Here is a 20,665-nt window from a genome sequence, read left to right as displayed (position 1 = left end):
TACCCATATGAGTATCATCATCATGATCGTCATGGTCTCGAGGCACAAATAATTTTAAAGGAGAAAGTGACAAGGGGAGCTTCATTTTTTTGTAGAAAAATATGATGCCAATGGCTTATCTTCTACCAATTCAAAGATACCTTTACCTCCAATAACACATGTATGGGCGCAATGAAACCAAATTTCCTATTACATGAATTTTGTTTCTGAAATCAGGATGTAGCTACAAAATTATTGAATGAAACATATGTTCTGCCAAAGAGGTTATAATTTGTAACCAATGATCGTACTCATTCTCGAGCTTAAAATATAGTATAAATGTGACCCGTATTTGTTATTACAATGTGGTCTCAATGTGTAGGGTATGTAGTGTAGATATCTTAACTAGATCTCATGTGTAGGAGTTCATGATTTTATATTAAAGGCAAACATAAATAATGTTATAAAACATTGCTATCTGAGTTCTCATCCTTTGACAAAAATGAAATGGCTCCAATGTAAACCTAATTTTATTTTTATATTAGTAAGCAAGTAATCATGCTCATGATAATGAAAGTAATGATGTTTAATGCTATATTTGATGTGTGATTTTATCATACAACCAAAGAAAATAATTTTGGAAACAATATAGTTTGGACATCAATTTTCAAGTTGCTTATATATTTGACAAACTATTTTTGAAAAGAATGAGTGGAATCTTGTGCATGATATCTCCTATATATTGTGCATTTGTACATGGGGATGTTAATCATGTTATCGAATGTAGTGGTAAGAAGATCTTGTAGGGCCAATCAACTGTACAATGGCCTAACGAGGCGAGTGCTTATGTCCCAAGGTAAAGTTTACAAATTTTAATCTTTCATGGTATCCAAGGATACCTAAGTTATATCCCAAGCCTCCTAATCATCCCATAAGATGTTGAAAGAGAAATAAATACAACAATAGATAATAATTTGACAGCTTATTTTATTAGACTGTCTTCCTTTTCCCATAATTAAGCAAGTGTGCACTACCCCTATCTCGTGGTTATCGCAAATAGTATTTGGATTTATAATGCTTAAATTAGAAGCTTTGGGATAAAGAAGTTGTAAGTGGGAAATATCTAATTTTCTAAAGTTACCCAACACGTGCATGTGGCCTTAGCTTCAGTCACAATCATAAGAATAAGTGGCCCAAGCGAGGAAAACGTGTCACTAGGGAGACTCAAACCCTAGCCAAGGGTGGTCTATAATGAAACCTTTCTTCCAGAGACCAAGCAAGCCTCTTTTCACAACATTTAGATGGTTTTTATCACTAAAAAGTCATGGATTCTTACAATTTCCTATTTTCCTTTCTTAAAAACAATTTAAATATATCAAGGCCTTATTTTTTTGTGGGAAATCCAAGCATAGGCCTTGTCCATAATTAAATAATTGGAATATCTCAAAACTAACCTTCTAAAATGGATTGGTTCCTTGGACACTTAAAACTATTAAGCTTGTAGATTTCTTTATGGGGACTGTAATGGAGCCAAATACCATGATATGGGATAAGGGTTGATTTATTCCTTTTTTATGGTCACCACATTAATTTCTAGGAAGGTCCAAAAAGAGGAAAAATCAATAGGTTGATATTTGAGCCTTAGTATCACCTCTTAGAATTGCAATACAAAGGGGTATTTCTTCTCTACAAGTCTTTTGTGATTCAAAATTGGTCATTGGTTGGGCATCATGAAATTAAAGGCTTTTGATCCAAATTGAATCATTATTTTTTATCATCCATTTCGATGCATTTGGAGTGGAAAAAGTATAGGAATAAGCTCACGGGGTTGTTTTTACTAGCATGACCCAGTTTGGTGAAATGGGGTCTGAAACCTTGTAGGAGAATTTTGAGGCATTAAACAACGCTTTTTTGGGGGTAAGACTTTCTTTCATGAGCACAAATATTTCCATGCTATTTTACACACAAAAAACTTTCCAACGATGCAAGCATCACATCAATCAGTGTTCGTATGCAAAAGTTATTCCACTCAGAAGTTGACCTAATTATTTTCACACCTATAGTTCAGGAGGATGCCATGCCAGCCCCCATTATTCATGAAAAACAAGAGAGCCATGTGTTTGTGATGTAAAATAACCTATAAGAGTCTATTTTATAGCTCTAGTTAAGAGTTCATGTACTCAAACTTAACAACTAGTAAGCTATCGAGTTGTGTTATAATCGTGCCACTAGGAGGAAGAGGCATTCCATTCTTTCAAGAGAATATGCTCCATAGATGAGAGAAGATATCCAAGACAGATAGGAGGTAGAGCACATAGAGAGGATTTGTTCATAGTACCAGCCCATAGACCACATGCATTACTTCTTTGTACCTACAACCATATTTCCACATAGAGAATGAGAGCGAAGAGACCTCACCTTCCAGCTGGGTTTTTTCTGAAAGGTTTTGCTTGAGAGCATCTTTTGTTTCTTATATGTGTGTGAGATTATTTGTTCATTCTCCTATTTTCTTCATACTTTTATTTTACATGCATGCACTGATTAAAGAAAGATCTATAGATCTAGAAATTAAATAAAACTGTAATAGTGTAGAATCTCATATTTTTAATATAAGATTATCAGATTTGTTGTGACGAATTGTTCAGTGGATTATCCACAAAATTTTATGGATCATTTGGTATCATATTAGGTTTATTTGGGTATTTTTCTAAGATTGCATGGATCTATATCGTCGAGGTTGAAAATAATAAAACCCTAATCATGGGTGACAAATCTATAAAAGAAACTCATGATCCTGGAGAGGTGAGGTTTTCACGGCTCGAAGAAAAAGTCACAGATATAAACCGCAATGTAAACCTCCTCATGGAGGCCCTAGAAACACATTGGGGATATTTGGAGAAGAAGAGGGTTCAAATGCATAGGAAAAATTAGAAGCGGGATCGAGAGACTGGGAAGACGTAGATAACCAGCCGAAGAAAGAACCCGAAAAAGATCAACATAGTTCAAGTGTCATGAACCAATCTGTATTTAAAGTGGAAGAAAAAGTCAATATCAATCCATACCATGGTGACATAGACACATTGAATCTGAACCACTGGTTGCAACAACTGCAAGTTTATTTCAATCTCCATCAGATTGAGGAAGGGAAGAAGATCTCGTTTGCGTGAATGAAATTGGAAGGCCATGCACTGACTTGGTGGGAGAGGCACACAGGAACCTTGAGGTTGGAGGGAGAACCTCCAGTTGCTAAGTGGGAGGATTTCAAAACCTTCATTAAGTCATAGTTCTATCCCATTGAGTACGTGGAAGACCAGTCGATCCGGTGGCATTAGTTCAGGAAAAAATGTTCGCATTATGATACAGGTGTTGTACTTGATGGCAACCCACCTGTAGCAGAACAACTTACTTGTATATGGTACCTAGATGAATCTACAGAAGAGATATCAGATGTGACACAAAGCATGGTAGTTGTGTTTACTGGTGTGACAAAATGCAGGAATTAGTTCAGAAGTAATGTACAATGGCAACTCTCTCAGATGAAAGATCACAATATAGCAAGTTAACAACAAAGAATTACATATCAGTCTACATAGAATGAAGAAGGAAAGGTATACGCAGGTTCACCTTGCCCAAGCTATGTATGCACGCAGGGTCACTGTATATAAGTCGTGTATATGTACACATGCACTTTCACAGAAGGAAAAGTGCGTATATGTTGGAAAACTAAGTTTTTAGTCTGTGGTATTTGGTCCATGGTATTTTGATCCATGGTATTGGTCCAAGGTATCTGGTCCAAGGTATTGACCCTAGGTATTTGGTCCAAGGTATTGGTATTAAGTGGTTTTGGTCCATGGTATTAAGAAAGGCCTAAAACTATTAAAGGAGGAGAAGATCATTAGGCCAAGTGTGCAAGTATCAAATATCTGATGAAGTGTGAGATCTAGTATACAGGTTATTGTCTCATGGTGTTGTGCTTGATCTGAACCAGGGATGAACCTTAGTGGTTGATCAAGGATAAGATCTAATGATGGATCGAGATATTAAGGCTTGAAATGAATTATATTTATATGGTTGATCATGTTTATTCTAGATCTGTAATACCGACACATGTGTTGTTCTATAAATATTATGATCTAGATATAACTAAATTCTAGAATAGCTGTAGAATTATGAACTAATATTTGCAGATGTATAAGCTGGTTGGCTTTGAGAAAAGCGTGTATACATGCAGGTTTGACACATGGAAGTACCGTATACCTTATAAAATATGTTTTAGTTGTTTTTGTTTACTGTTGCAGAGTTCTGGTTTTTGGTTTGGGTTTTGGTTACTGTATTCTAGTGACACTATTCTAAGAGATTAGATTGATGGGTTGTCAAAGTGATTGATTGATTTGGTTGTTGTTGGTTCAGAAAGTGACTGGTTGATGTAGATGTATTTGATGATTGAATGATGTTGTTGATGGATCCAGTTTGAAAATTTATGAAACGTGGTCCTTTGAGGAAGAAAGAAAGGCGTAGCCTTCTGTAGGTCGCAGCCTATGTACTAGTAAACATATCGGATAGTACAAGAGTTAGGGGGTTGTAGTTCCCTTCCAGGAGAAGCTGGAGAATGAGAGAAGGTTGTAACCTTCTACAAGTAGAAGTTTGCGTACTGGTATAAGTCTGCACCAGTACAAAAATGTAAACAGATTTTATTATTATTAAAAGAAGACAAAGATGACAACAGTAGGTGGTTTTCACCCACATTAGGTTTCCACCTTATATCTTGGTGTTGATGTGTGTTGCTTATGTGTGATGCTTTATTTTTCTTTTATTGCACTGTCTAATAAATCTTTGATATCCTGATTAAAGTTCAATGCATGATGAATTGGGTAAATCAAAAGTTCTATGCATATACACTGGTTGCCTTAAGTACAGTGGTGTATACATGCTAGTTCACTTAGCTGAAGTAGCGTATACAAATCTATTTGGAAAATTAAATTATTGATCTGATAATACTAATTCACCCCCCTCTCAGTATTATTTCCAACAATTGGTATCGAAGCAAGTCCTTCAGAAGAAGCTTGATCACTTGAAGGGAGATCCATCATCTTGAGAAATCAAGAAAGCATGGGATCCATCAGATCGCTAATCTTTGATGGGAGAAACTTTGTTTATTCAAAGATAAGAACCAAAACCTATCTACAATCACTTGGAATAGATGTATGGGAAATCGTGGAAGGAGGATATACATTTCCATCAACAATTCCTACAAATATGACAGGTAAAAAGAAATATGAAACCAATGCCAAGGCCATCAATACATTATTGGGAATTCTATCACAATCAGAGTTTTTCAAAGTTATGTAGCTCAAATCAGCCAAAGAAATATGGGACAAAATCATTCTAAGCTAAGGAGGAGACTCTCAGGGAAAACGTGCTAAACTGCAAACTCTCAGAATTCAATATGAAACTCTTAAGATGCACAATGATCAAAGAATAGCTAGCTACTTCTTACATATAGATGAGGTTGTTAATTGCATGAATAATATGGGTGAAGTGATAAAGGAAGTTACCTTAGTTGAGAAAGTTTTAAGATCCTTGTATGCTAAATTTGAATCAAAATTATCTGCCATAGAAGAAAAACAGGATCTATAGACTATCACTATGACACGGCTTCACGGAATCTTAACTGCCTTTGAGATGAGAAAAGGAGGCCCATCAGACATGAGAGAAGCCACATTTAAAGCTTCAGCAAAAGGAAAGGAAGAACTCAATGAATCAAGAAATATTTCAGAAGAAGAAGATGAAGTAAACTTTGTCAAGAAGCTTCAACAAGGTTCCAGATGATTTAGAGGTAAACTACCTTTCAAATGTTTTGCCTGTGGTAGAGTCGGTCATTATGCTTCCAAATGTCCTCATAAAGATAAATAGGATAAAGGGAAGGAATACACAAAATGGAATAGAAAACAAAGTGTAAGTTAAAAGAGTTACCATACTCATAAAGATAATGATGGTTTATCAAATAGTGATGAAGATGAAAATAGTAATGACTATAGACTTCTAATGGTTTATGAAGATGATAATTTTTTGGATGCTTTAGAAGAATATGACCTTCATGAAGAAATATCTAAACTCAAAATTTGTTTAGAAGAAAATAATATGATTATAGATACCTTGACATACCAACATGGTGAAAGAGAAAAACACAATGAAAAACTAGAATATGAAATTGTGGGTCTAAGAAAGGATCTTGAGAAAACAAAATCTCTCAATCTTAGATTTGCTAAAGGATTAGAATCCTTAAATGAAATTATCAAAGTGCAGCATTCTCCTCTGATAAAGACATGTCTTTGATATACCGAAGAAGCATCTCAATCAAAGAAGTCGTCAACCTCCACTAAAAGCCATCTTGATGCAACAAAGAACAATGAACAATATGACAATCATCAGCAAAGGCATAAAATAGATCACCAGGTAAATCAGGTTCAATTTGCTTCAAGGATGAACAGAAGCCACAACCAACCTCAAGTAAATCATACTCAATTTGTTTCAAAGATGCATATCAATAGAAACTACAATCACCAGGTCAAAAGATTCAATAATCACAGGAACTTATTTAATGGTCAATGTTTCTCATGTCATAATTTTAGACACAAAGCTTCTCAATGTGTTTCTTACAAACCATCATGAATAGAGAAGCACAAAAGCAAAGGAATGTGACAAGGATCAAGAAAAGTTCCTATAATAAGTTTTCTCTTCTTGAAAATGAAATAGAATGCTCAATCTGTAACAACTTTGGCCATGAAGAATCTGAATGCAGGAGTAAATTTCAGCAAATATCTCAAAAGGATAAAACTCCATTAAATCCAAAATATGGAGAAATAAAGAACCACAAAAGAAAATATGTGGTATAGCCTTGTATGCAGAAGGACAAGAAAATTAGTGGTACATCGACAGTGGATGATCAAAACACGTGACAGGTGACAAAGAAAAACTCCACTCATATAATGCCTTAGAAAAGGAAAAGAATGTCTCATTTGGAAACGAAACTCCTGTTGTCATAAAAGGTAAAGGCTTTGTTTTCTTGAAAGAAAAGGTTAAAGCTATGAATGTTATGTATGTTGATGGCCTAAAGCATAACCTATTGATTGTCAGTCAAATGTGTGATCAAGGAAATGAAGTGGTGCTTCGATCAAACAGATGTGTTGTTCTTGAGCTTGATATAGGAGAAATCATGATCAAAGGTACAAGAACTCCAAACAACTTATACATAGTCAAGCGAGGACAACGACAGTTCTATCTAAGAAAAAATGATGAAAACTAGCTATGGCAGAGAAGATTGGGGCATCTAAGATTTTCTCAAATAATAAAGGTATGTAGATTCCAGGTTGTTCGTGATTTTCCCTATAACACCATTCCTGAAAATACAATATGCAAACCATGTCAATCCGGTAAGAAAGCCCGATTTCACTTCATTGAAAAAGAAGGGTCAGCTAGTAACCCACTTGAACTTGTTCATACTAATTTATGTGGACCATCAAGGAAAAAGTCACCTCGTGGAGAAGAATACTTTCTATTGTTCATTGATGATTTTTCTAGAATATGTTGGATAGGTCTTCTAAAGTATAAAGATGAAGCATTTGAAAAGTTCAAAGCCTTCAAAGCTTTAGTTGAAAATGAATCAGATCGCAAAATCAAATGTTTAGATCTAACTGAGGAGGGGAATTTACCTCAAATGAATTCTTTGACTTTTGTGAACAACATGGAATAAAAAGGTAATTCTCCACCGCAAGGACTCCTCAGCAAAATGGAGTGGTAGAAAGAATGAACATAACTTGTTATGAAATCGACTCACAAATAGATAGAAAAGATAGTTGAATGCCTTAGAATTCAGCCTCTTTGAGGGGGAAACCTCCTTTACATTACACAAATGAACAATTATTTGATGATACAAATGAAAATACCTCCTTTCTATATATAGGAGTCTAAGGGGTCATAATATAATCAGAGCCAACATAACAATAATAATGTAAGGGCATAATAATAACAATAGTGGGCTTCTATGGGGCACAATAGTAACAATATGAGGACTACATGGGTACAACAATATAATAAGGGAGTTGTACTAATAACAATAAGGGGTTACACTAGTAGTATAGGGGTCTAACATGCCCCTCTCCTTCAAAAAGTGTTGTCCTCAATGCTTGAGTAGTTTTTGATGCTTCTGTATAAATTCTTGTCCTCCCATGTGGAATATTCAGTGGGTAAGTTCTTCCACTTGATGAGATACTCTAATATTGATCGATTACGTGGCTGTCGGGTTCTTGTTTCTGTGACTGCTCTAGGTTCCAATATGATTTTTCCTTCCTCTTCAAGTTCAGGCAATATTGTTTGAATTGGGATCTTTTGCAACTTTTGAATAAGTGGCCATACTTCTTCGTCCTTCTTCCATTCATCCCTTTCTTTGTTTATCCAATCTAGTTGGATAATATAAATAGCACAAAAAAATGCTTCCACATCCTCATCCTTTCTTGAGAGTGCATCTACAACAAAATTTTGCTTCCATTTTCTATAGATGATGTCAAAGTCATAACCCAACATATTTGTGACACATTTTTTCTGTTCTTCTAAAGATAATAGTTGTTCTAAAAAGTATTTAAGACTATCATGATCCATTTTTACCTTGGAGTGTCTTCCCATTTGGTAAGGTCACCATTTCTTAGGTGCATGTAGTATTGCCAACACTTCCTTCTCATAAATAGCTTGCTTGAGATGTAGCAGTAAAAGTACCCAATCACCTACATCAAAACATTTTTCACTACGATGTTGATCTATCTGTTGTTTCATTCGATTTTGCACCAAAGTGTCATTATCCTTTAAAAGTTGGAGAACTTGTTGTTGATGCTCGATGTGATCTTTCACTACTTGAACCTTTTTCTTTTTGATATGTCCTTCTATCTTTAGAGTTTGAGGAGTGGTAATTTCTTCCAATCCTTTACAAGATATGGTCGGATTCATTTCATGATGCTCGATGTGATCTTTCACTTCTTGAATGTTTTTCTTCTTGATATGTCCTTCTATCTTGATAGTTTGAGGAGTGGTAATTCAGACCAATGAATTACAAGATATGGTTGGATCCATTTCTTCTTTATCGATGTGATCTTTCACTTCTTGCAACTTTTTCTTCTTGATACATCCTTCTATCTTAAGAGTTTGAGGAGTGGTAATTCTTGCCAATGCTTTACAAGATATGGTTTGATTCATTTCTTCTTTCTCTGGGTTTTGGTCCTGGCATATATCCTCTTCTTTTGATGTTTCTTGATCCTTTCTTCCTCCTCTTCATACTCTATGTAAAATAATTTCTTCTCAGCACACTTATGACCTTTAGTGCATTTGCTATCACAATTGTAACAAAGCCCTTTTTCTCTTTTTTCTTCCAATTGTTGTGGTGTAACCCTTGTAGGTTGTGGAAGGCTAGGAGAAACAACACTTCCATCTTTATAGTTGAGAGGGGTAGACTTCCTTGTTTCCATAATTTTACTTTCCACTATGTAACAAAGCCCTTTTGCTATTTCCAATTGTTGTGGTGTTGCTCTAAAGAAGGTGTTGCTCTTTGTAACCTCATAATGTGCTATCATTTCCTCCATGAAATTTGACCACGTAACAAGTTGTTTACGAGAACAAAGCCCTTTATACCATAAAAATTAATCTGGTTCTAAATATGAATATGCAATACATACCTTTTGTAACAGTGGTACACCATGTAGATCAAAATATTGCTGCATCTGAAGTATCCAATTTACCGGATCCTTGCCATCAAACTTCCTCATCTTGCTTTTTCTTGATTTTAGGAGCTCAATCTTGAAATGAATGTAACTCTGTACTTTCAAATCTTTAAGTTCTAAAATTGCGACCTGCAGTAGCCCTATGTGTCCTCTTTCCAATGCCACCATTCTGATCCAAATTGGATTCTCCAAGGAAGAGTTATGCCAAATATCCCACAGTGACCTGATTATAGAATAGTTCAGTAGAGCGAACTTGTACAACGTGCCACCTGTAACTATTTCAACCTTTGGCTCTAAAAAATATATACAGGAAACTACACTCCATCCTCATTCTATACCTTCTTATGAAATTTCAATCCGATGCTCAGAGAGAAAGTTATGACGACTTTCCCCAGGTCACCTATTTGGAATGTAATTCAGGAGTCTGCAAAAAGACCAACTTCCTCAGATCATATCTCCGCAAATGTAGCACGAAAAGCTCTAAAATTCAGACACGAGGTTCAGTGCGATTTTGTCTCAAATGTTTTTTTTTTCTTTTGAAACGTCACAGAAAAAAGTTAAAGCGAAAAGTTCACGATGGCCTATTTGGAGCAGTGAAACCCTAGAATCTAAAGCTCTGATACCAAATGTTATGAAACTAACTCAAAAACAGATAGAAAAGATAGTTGAACACCTTAGAATTCAGTCTCTTCGAGGGGAAAGCCTCCTTTACATTACACAAATGAACAATTCTTTGATGATACAAATGAAAATACCTCCTTTCTATATATAGGAGTATAAGGGGTCATAATATAATCAGAACTGACATAACAATAATAATGTAAGAGCATAATAATAACAATAGTGGATTTCTATGTGGCACAATAGTAACAATTTGGGGACTACATGGGTACAAAAATATAATAAGGAGGTTGTACTAATAACAATAAGGGGTTACACTAGTAGTATAGGGGCCTAACATAACTGTTCAACAAATGGCTCAAGCTATGCTAGATGAATCTGGAAGTCCTGCAACCTTGTGGGGTGAAGCTGCATTCATTGTCGTCACTATTCTCAACCAAGAAAATGTTCAGGTAAGCATCACTCAAACTCCACATGAACTTTTGGAAGCAAATGTTACATCAAAAGGACTGATGAAAAGCTTGGTAAGTTTGAACAGAGAGCAGATGAAGGAATTATTCTTGGTTACTCTTCCTGAAGTAAAGGATATTAATGTTATAATAAAAGACTTGGGAAGATTATTGAAAGTATTGATGTCGTGGTTGATGAAGCATGAAAAAATAAAAAACAGATAAAAACCGAAGATTGACAATGAGGAAGATGGGGATTATTTTCCCACATCAAATCACACTAATTCTGAAGAAGAAACCAATGAAGCACCGAAAGAAGAGATAACCATAGAAGAAAAGACTCCATCCAGGTATATTTAGAAAAATCATCCAGAAACTCAAATTTTAAGGGAAAAAGAGACAAGTTTACAGACAAGAAGAACTATTACAAAAACCTCAATCTATCTGGAACTACTATCCTCCACCGAACCTCAAAATGTAAATGAAGCATGCAAAGATGAATGTTGGGTCAAGGCCATGAATGAAGAACTTGAGCAAATTGAAAAGAATAATAATTGGAAATTAGTTCCTAGACCTCATGATAAGAATATCATAGGAACTAAATGGATATCCAAAAACAAGTTGAACTAAAGTGGAGAAGTTATTAGAAACAAGGATATAATTGTTTGTAAAGGATATGTTCAAAAAGAAGGTATAGATTTTGAAGAAACTTTTGCACCTATTGCTAGACTTGCAGCCATAAGGATGTTTCTTGTTGTTTCTAGTTTTCAGAAATTCATAGGATACCAAATGGATGTAAATTCTACCTTCCTTAATGGAGACTTATAAGAAGAAGTCTATATTGAACAACCAGAAGGATTCATTCTTTGAAATGATGCAAAACTTGTATGCAGACTTAGAAAGGCTCTCTATGGTCTAAAATAGGCTCCAAGGGCCTAGTATTACCATCTTGGAAAATATCTCCACCAACAGGGCTTTTCAAAGGGGTTAGCAGATAGCAATCTATATACAAAGATTGACACTGATAAATTGCTAATAATTGTTGTTTATGTTGATGATATCATTTTTGGTAGCAATGAAGAATCATTGAGTCAGAATTTTGCTTCAGTAATGCAACAAGAATTTCAAATGTCCTTGCTTGGTGAGCTTACATATTTTTTGGTCTACAAGTTCAACAAAATAAAGATGGCTTTTTTCTTTCATAAACCAAATATCTCAAAGAGATCTTGAAAAAGTACGGCATGGAAGATTCTAAACCAGTATGTACCCCAATGGTAACAGGATGCAGTCTCAGCTCAAATGATGAATCAGCAACAGTACATCAACCAACTGACAGAGCCATGATTGACAGTTTGCTTTATCTAATAGGTACCCGACCTCACATCATGCATGTAGTAGGAATAGTTGGAAGATTCCAGGGAAGTCAAAAGGAATCACACCTTCACGTAGTCAAAAGAGTTTTCAAATATCTTCATGGAACACAGAATGTTGGTTTATGGTATCCTAGAGATAGAGATCTTACTCTTCATGCATATACAGATGCAGATTAGGTAGGAAGTGTTCATGAAAGGAAAAGCACTAGTGGTGGTGCATTCTATATGGATTCCAGGTTAGTGTCTTGGTTCAGCAAGAAACAAAGTTCAATTGCATTATCTACAGCTGAAGTAGAATATGTGGTTGTTGCATCTTACAGCAAACAACTACTTTGGATGATGCAAACCTTGCAAGACATTCAGATCACATGTACTCCTCCCATCTCTATTATATATTATAATACAAGTGCCATCAGTATTTCAAAGAATCCAGTCATGCACTCCAAGACCAAGCACATACCCATCAAACATCATTTTCTACGTGAACACATGCTTGAACAAAAGGTCAAATTGGAGTATGTTCCCTCCAAAGAACAGGTTGTTGATATATTCACTAAACCACTACCAGAGAGACATTTGAATATCTCACACAAAAGTTGGGAGTAGTTGCTACATCATCCTACTGTTAAATCCTAGTTTTTAGAGAAAAGTTGTTATACGCGAGTTTCATGAAGCGTAGTCCCGTAAATAGGCAAGTTTCTGTGGGCATAGTTGCGTATATGTTGGTTTGAGGAAAATTAGTGGGCCAGACTCAGGAAAAAGGGCTCTAATATAGTTCTATCAATTATCTACTTTGTTTGATGATGGTTACAATCTCTTGATAACATGAGGAAATATGTTGGTCCTCATAAGTTGTTGATAGCTTGATGTATATTTGATTGATGATGATGCCTTGATATTTCTTACTGATATATGCAATAATCAGATCTGACAGTGAACATCTGGCACAAATTCAGGGGGAGCATATGCTTCTAATAATGTGTTGTTGGCATTATCTTAGAAGATCTTGGTACAGATCTTCGTAATTGTTTTGATTTAGGTGACTCTTTTGATGATGGAAATATATAGGTTGTTGATCCTAATGTTGCTGATAGTGCATATTATATATGGTGTATGATAGTTGTTGATGACTATCATGGTCTTGTTTATATTCGTTGTCTATATTCTAAATGTCATGTATATCATTTAATTTAAAGGTCATGAAAATACCTGATTTGTAACCCCACTATGCATGGGATGGATGATGTAATATTTCTTGTTTTGTCATCTATAAACAATTGGTATATCTCAACTTGGTTGGGTGGATGAGTCGAATTTGGTATATCCCCACCTGGTTGGGAGATGGATGTATGAGTCATTGGTGATAGGAAGGTCATCCTCACATGGTTGATTTATAGAGTCATGTTATTCTTTTAAAAAATCTTCTTGCAGACTTTGCTAGTGCTCAGGGGGAGCATGGACTCAATCATGGGAGCTCAATCAGTACATTTCAACATATCAGAGAATTCAACATGTACTCAAGGGGAGCATGACCCTTTACCCTTGATGTGAAAGGGGGAGAGTGACTTGGTGTTGTTGTTTCCATCAAGTCCAAAGGGGGAGATTGTTGCCATTGTGATACAGGTGTTGTACTTGATGGAAACCCACTTGTAGCAGAACAACTTACTTGTACATGGTAACTAGATGAATCTACATAAGAGATATCAGATGTGACAGAATGCATGGCAGTTGTGTTTACCGATATGACAAAATGCAGGAATCAGTTTAGAATTAATGTATAATGGCAACTCTCTCAGATGAAAGATCACAGTACAATAGGTTAACAACAAATAATTACATATCAGTCTACACAGAATGAAGAAAGAGTGGTATATGTAGGTTCACCTTGCCCAACCTGCGTATACATGCAAGATCACTATGTATAAGTTGCATATACGTACACACACACTTTCACAGAAGGAAAAGAAAATATATGTTGGAAAACTAATTTTTTGGTCTGTGGTATTTGGCCCATGGTATTTTGATACATGGTATTGGCCCAAGGTATCTAGTCAGAGGTATTGGCCCTAGGTATTTGGTCCAAGGTATTGGTCCTAAGTGGTTTTGGTCCATGGTATTGGGAAAGGCCTAAAACTATAAAAGGAGGAGATATCATTAGGCCAAGGATGCAAGTATCGAATATCTGATGAAGTGTGAGATCTAGTATGCAAGTTATCGGCTTATGGTGTTGTGCTTGATCTGAACCAGGGATGAACCTTAGCGGTTGGTGGAGGATAAGATCTAATGATCGACCAAGATCTTAAGGCTTGAAATGAATTATGTTTATATGGTTGATCATGTTTATTCTAGATCTGTATATTGACACATGTGTTGTTCTGTAAATACTATAATCTGGGTATAACTGAATTTTAGAATAGCTGCAGAATTATGAATTAATATTTTTAGATGTATACGCTGGTTGGCTTTGAGAAAATCGCGTATACACACAAGTTTGACACATGGAAATCACATATACCTTATAAAATATGTTTCAATTACTTCTCTTTACTGTTGCAGAGTTCTCGGTTCTCGTTACTATATTCTGGTGATAGTATTCTAAATGATTAGATTGATGGGTTGTCAAAGTGATTAATTGATTTGGTTGTTGTTGCTTCAGGAAGTGATTGGTTAATGCAGATGTATTTTGATGATTGAATGATGTTGTTGATGGATCCAGTCTGAAAATTTATGAAACATGGTCCTTTGAGGAAGAAAGAATGTTGTAGCCTTCTGTAGGTTGTAGCCTACGTACTAGTAAACATATCGGCTAGTACAAGAGTTAAGGGATTGTAGCTCCCTTCTAGGAGAAGCTGGAGAATGAGAGAAGGTTGTTACCTTCTGCAGGTAGAAGACTGCATACTGGTATAAGTCTACACCAATACAAAATTGTAAACACATTTTCTTATTATTAAAAGACAACAGAGATGACAGTAGTAGGTGGTTTTCACCCACAGTGGGTTCCACCCCATATCTTGGTGTTCATATGTTCTTCTTATGTGTGATGCTTTATTCTTCTTTTACTACACTGTGTAATAAATTTATGATATACTAATTGAAGTTCAATGCATGATAAATTGGGTAAATCAAAAGTTCTCTGCATATACGTTGGTTTCCTTAAGTACAGTCATGTATACATGCTAGTTCACTTAGCTGAAGAAGCATATACAAGTCTATTTGGAAAAATAAATTATTGATTTGATAATATTGATCCACCCCCCCCCCAATAGTATTTCCAACAAAAAGAGAGGCCAAAGCATGCAAGAGTACACTATAGAATTCAAGAAGATGGCTATAATGTTGGGGGGTATGCACCACGATCTACGTGAGCAAGTGATTTTGTTCAAGCCCAAAACAGTGGATGAGGCTGGCGTATATGCATAGTACATGGAAAACATAGGCCAAAAATGATTTCAATCAAGTGGATCGAAGCAAAAGGAGAAAGAGGAAACTTTTAAGGAGTGGAAGAAGAAGAAAAAATGGGGAAAATATAAAAATATGACATCCAGAACACACTGGTAAAAATATCCCAGAAACCACTATAACCACTGCAAAATTGATTGCCATATAGAGGAGAAGTGTTGGAAGTTACATCTAGATCTAAACCTTAAGAACAAGAATAAAGATAATAAGAAGAAGAATCTCATGGCCACTGATTTGAGCAACCAAGTTGAAAGAATCTCAGACATGGATGAGAAGATCGACTGCACATTAGTGCAGAAGGAGGTGACCCTGAGTAGCCTTCAACAACAGGAAGGGAAAGAAATGACCAAACTCTTCCATGTAAAGATATTGGTCAAGAAGACAAAGATTGATGTTCTGTTTGATTTACGATCTCAGGTGTATATCGTTGTAGCAGATCTTGTCAAGAAGTTGGGGCTGGAAGTTCGTAATCATCCAAACCCATATCCACTAGTATGGGTACATAAGGATGTAGAGTTGAAGGTAACAAAATTGTGAAAAACTAGATTTGCTATTGGTGCTAATTTTATTGATGAAGTAGATCTGGATATGGTTCCCCTTGATGTGTGTGGAGTCGTTTTTGGGAGTTCATACATGTACATACGTGCTACAATATTCATGAGGAAATCTAACCAATACCATCTCATTAAGGATGGCATATTGTCCTTCATCAATGTGCACAAAGGCATGCCAAAAAACTCATCAGTAAGTGCTAAAAAGGCCAAAAAATTGATCAGTTCTAGCAAGAAGTATGTTTTATTGATTTTAAGAGAAAATCAGTATGTAGAGGAGTCAATAAGAGGCAAGGAATCCCTAGAGGGGTGTACTAGGAAACATAAAAAAATGATTGGGAGTTGTTATAGGCATACAATGACGTGTTTTGAGAGGATAAAAGGCAACCGTTAAAGAGAGAAGTGGAGCATGAGATCCAACTATTGCCAGACTCCCCATTGCCAAATATTGGTTCATACAACCAATCTCTTATAGAAGAAAGCGAGGTGAATAAACAGTTGCAACAGCCACAAGAATAGGGTGTCATTCGATAGAGTACATCACCATGTGGGTCACCCATCATCATTCTGCCAAATAAAGATGGGACATCGTGGATGTGTATAGATTACAGTGCATTGAATAAATTCACGCTCAAGAAGAGATACCCTTTAACCAAGATAGACATTGTGCTAGATCAGTTGCAGCAAGAAAAGTATTTCACCAAGGTAGACTTGAACTATGGATATCCCCAGGTTCAAGTCGAAGAAGAAGATACATGGAAGACTACCTTGAAAACCAAGCAATGTTTGTACGAGTGGTTAGTTATGCCATTTGGCCTACGTAATGCACCGACTACATTTATTAGATTAATGAATGATTTACTATGCCCTTTTATAGATTCATTTGTTATTGTCTATTTGGATGATATATTGGTATATAATGCTACCTCAGAGGAGCATATTTTGCATTTCATGTAGACATTGGAAACATTAAAGAAGCACCAGCTGCTAGAAAATCTCAAGATGTGTGAGTTTCCACAGTAGTCCTTGGTGTATTTACGATATGTGGTTGGTGGGGGAGAATTGAAGATAGATCCTTCCAAGCTGGAGGACATCATGAAATGGCTGGTGCCTACTAATGTTACTAAGGTTAGGAGTTTCATTGGAGGAACAAATTACCTCAGGAAATTCATAGCCTCGTTTTCAGTGGTAGCAACACCGCTCTATGCCACAATGGCAAGTGGCAAGAGTTTTTAGTGTGAAAAAGTTCAAAAAAAGGCTTTCAATGAGTTAAAGAAGAAGATCAGTGAAGCACAACTATTGCAATTACCAAACTTGCAACGACCCTTTGAAGTGGAGATAGATGTGTGTGGGTATGTTATGGGAGCTATCTTGATGCAAGGAGGAAGGCTTGTTCGCTACCATTCTAAAGTATTTCTTGGGGAAGTTCTTAACTACCCTACCTATGATAAGGATTTCTATGCCATTGCATAGGTTGTGAAGAAGTGGAAGCACTATATGATGGGAAAGGAGACAATAATCTACATAGATCACGAGAAGTTATAGTACTTGTAGGCCCAGAATAAGCTATAACAAACCAGGCATTACAAGTGTATGGGGTTTTTACAACAATTTCATTTCATGATCAAGTATAAGAAGGGAAACACAAAAAAGTTCACTAATATTATTTCAAGGCAACCCACATCAAATATTACAAATTTGGGGACTCATATGCACATGGAGCCATTCATTGTTGATGTAAACATAGAAGAATATTTAGAAGGTGAGGACTTGAAGGAGGTGTATCAGAGGTTGTAGCATCAGAGTCATATGCACGATGGTCACAGCACTGTTGACTACCCTCTCTGGGATGGGTTACTCTATAGGTTGGATAAGCTATGTGTTCCTAAAGGTGAGCATTTGTAGCTGATTAGAGAGGCTCACACCTCCAAGTTTTCACAACACTTTGGTGTAGGGAAGACCATGGCTAGCTTGCAGAGGTATGTGTATTGGCCTAGGATGCAAGAGCAAGTAGCTAGGCTCATAAGAGGACGCATGCTTTCTTGTACCAACAAGCCTAGCAACAGGAAATAGGGTATGTATCATCCCTTACATGTTCCTACTCATCCTTGGGAAAGGTTTTCCGTGGAATTTATGGGAGGTTTACCAACAACCAGGAAGGGACATGACTACCTATTCGCTCTAGTTGACCTGTTCAACAATACGTTAGTGCCCTTTAAAAAGACCATCGGTGGAAAAGAAGAAACAAACTTGTTCTTTGGACAAGTCTTGGTACACTTTGGGACACCAAGGAGCATCATTTCAGGTAGGGATACAAGATTTCTCAGTGCATTGTAGACTAAATTGTTGGATAATATTGACACAAAGTTTAAGAGATCCAAAATATTCCATCCATAGAGAGATGGGAAGACAGAACTAGTCAACAGGACTTTGGTGCAACTTCTCAGGGTTTACAACCAGAAGCATCTGAATACCTAGGATGAAAATCTGGCATACATACAACATTCTTATAATAGAACGGTCCACACTTCTACAAGAAAGTCCCCATTTGAAACTTGTTTTGGATATTTTCCACCCTCACCTTTGGATATTGCATATGGGCAACAAGGAGGAGTGAAGGAAGACCTTACAGGAGATGCTTTGAGGGGTGAAATCTTTATAGAGATTATTAGGAAGATCCATGTATAGGTACAAGAAACATTACAAAATTTGAAGGAGGAGTATAAGGCCAGAAATGATCAACACAAAATAAATAAATCATTCAAGGTGGGAGACAAACTATGGCTACAATTGAACAAGGAGAGGTTGTAGGGGGTTGGTAATAAAATCAAGGCTCTAAGATATCGTCCCTTTGAGATACTAAAAAATGTGGGTGATAACGCCTATCGACTCAGTTTACCACCATATATGTGCATTTATTCAATTATAAATGTAGAGAATTTGAAACTCTATGAGCCTTACATGTTAGATCAAGAAGAAGAATAGGTCCTACCTTCTGTGGAGGATTTGGCACCAGATGGTAAGGCAGAGTTGAGATAATATATTGTTTTGGAGAAGAGGTCCAGAACTACAATACAGGGAAAGCATGACCTTTGGCACAATGGGTTGAAGGGAAAACTTCCATGCAAAGCTAAATGGTACACCAGAGAGAAGGTGGGGGAAAAATTTACTGACCTCATCAAGTAAAATATTTTGGGGACCAAAAGCCTCTCAAAATGGGGAGGTGTGATCTGAGTTGGATCATTATATTTTTTTTTATCCATCTCGATGCATTTAGAGGGGGAAAAGTGGAGGAATCAGCTGACGAGACCGTTTTTATCGGTAGGACCAAGTTTGGTAAAACGAGGTCTGAAACCTTCCGGGAGTGTTTTTAGGCATCAAATGAAATTTCTTGGGGGGGGAAAATTCATCGCTTAAGAACTAGACATTTTCATGCTGATATACACATAGAATTCTTTCCAATGGTGCAAGAATCGTCTCAATCGGAGTCTATATGAAAAATTTATGCCACTCAAAAGTTGACTTTCCTGTTTTCACACCTATAGTTCGGGAGGATGTGGTGTCAACCCACATTATTCATGGAAAAGGGGCTAGACAAATGTTTTTGATGTTTAATAATATAAGAGAGTCTATTTTGCAACTCTAGTTAAGAGTTGATGTAGTCAAACTTAACCACTAGTAGGCTATCGAGTTGTGTTATAACTAGGCCACGAGGAGGAAGAGGCATTCCATTATTTTGAGAAAATTTATTCCATAGATGAGCAAAGATAGCGATGATAGATAGGAGGTAGAGCACATAGAGAGGATCTACACACTATAGTAGCCCATGAGGCACAATCATTACTTCTTTGTACTCGCAATAATATTTCCAGACAAAGAAAGAGAGTGAAGCATCATCAACTTCCAGCTCGATTTTCTCCTGAAAGGGTTTCCCAAAGAGAAAATCTTGTGTCTTATATGTGTGTGAGATTATTTTGTAATTTTATTATTTTTTGCATAATTTACTTTTACATGCATTCACTAATTACAGTAAGATCTACAGGTCTAGGAATTAAATAAAACTATAATAGTTTAGATCTCAAATTTTTAATATAATATTATCAGATTTGTTGTGATGAACTGTCCAGTGGAATATCCATGGAAGTTTACGGATCAACTTCAAAAAGTTACTTTGCAGACATATTATCATAAGATTCATGTAAATGTTAAAGAATGCACTTACTTAGAAAGAGTATTAATCACCATGGCAATATTAAACAAACATGTTGTAGGTATTTTCACTATCCAACGAATAGTTGGAAGAAATATAAGATCCTTCGCAATGGTTATTTTATGCTAAAAAACTTCTCTTATGCTAATGTTGAAGCACCTACCATATAATAGCAAATACACCATTACAAGTAAAAGTAATCTATTGCACTTGATAATCAAGCACAATAAACTCACTGACCTACCAAGAGCATTAA

Source organism: Pinus tabuliformis, chromosome 8 (assembly GCF_031772625.1).
Source record: "Pinus tabuliformis cultivar Carrire ecotype Pingquan chromosome 8, CPIR1, whole genome shotgun sequence".
Classification (NCBI taxonomy): Eukaryota; Viridiplantae; Streptophyta; class Pinopsida; order Pinales; family Pinaceae; genus Pinus; species Pinus tabuliformis.
The sequence above is the reverse complement of the archived record's forward strand: the minus strand, read 5'-3'. Positions refer to the sequence as shown.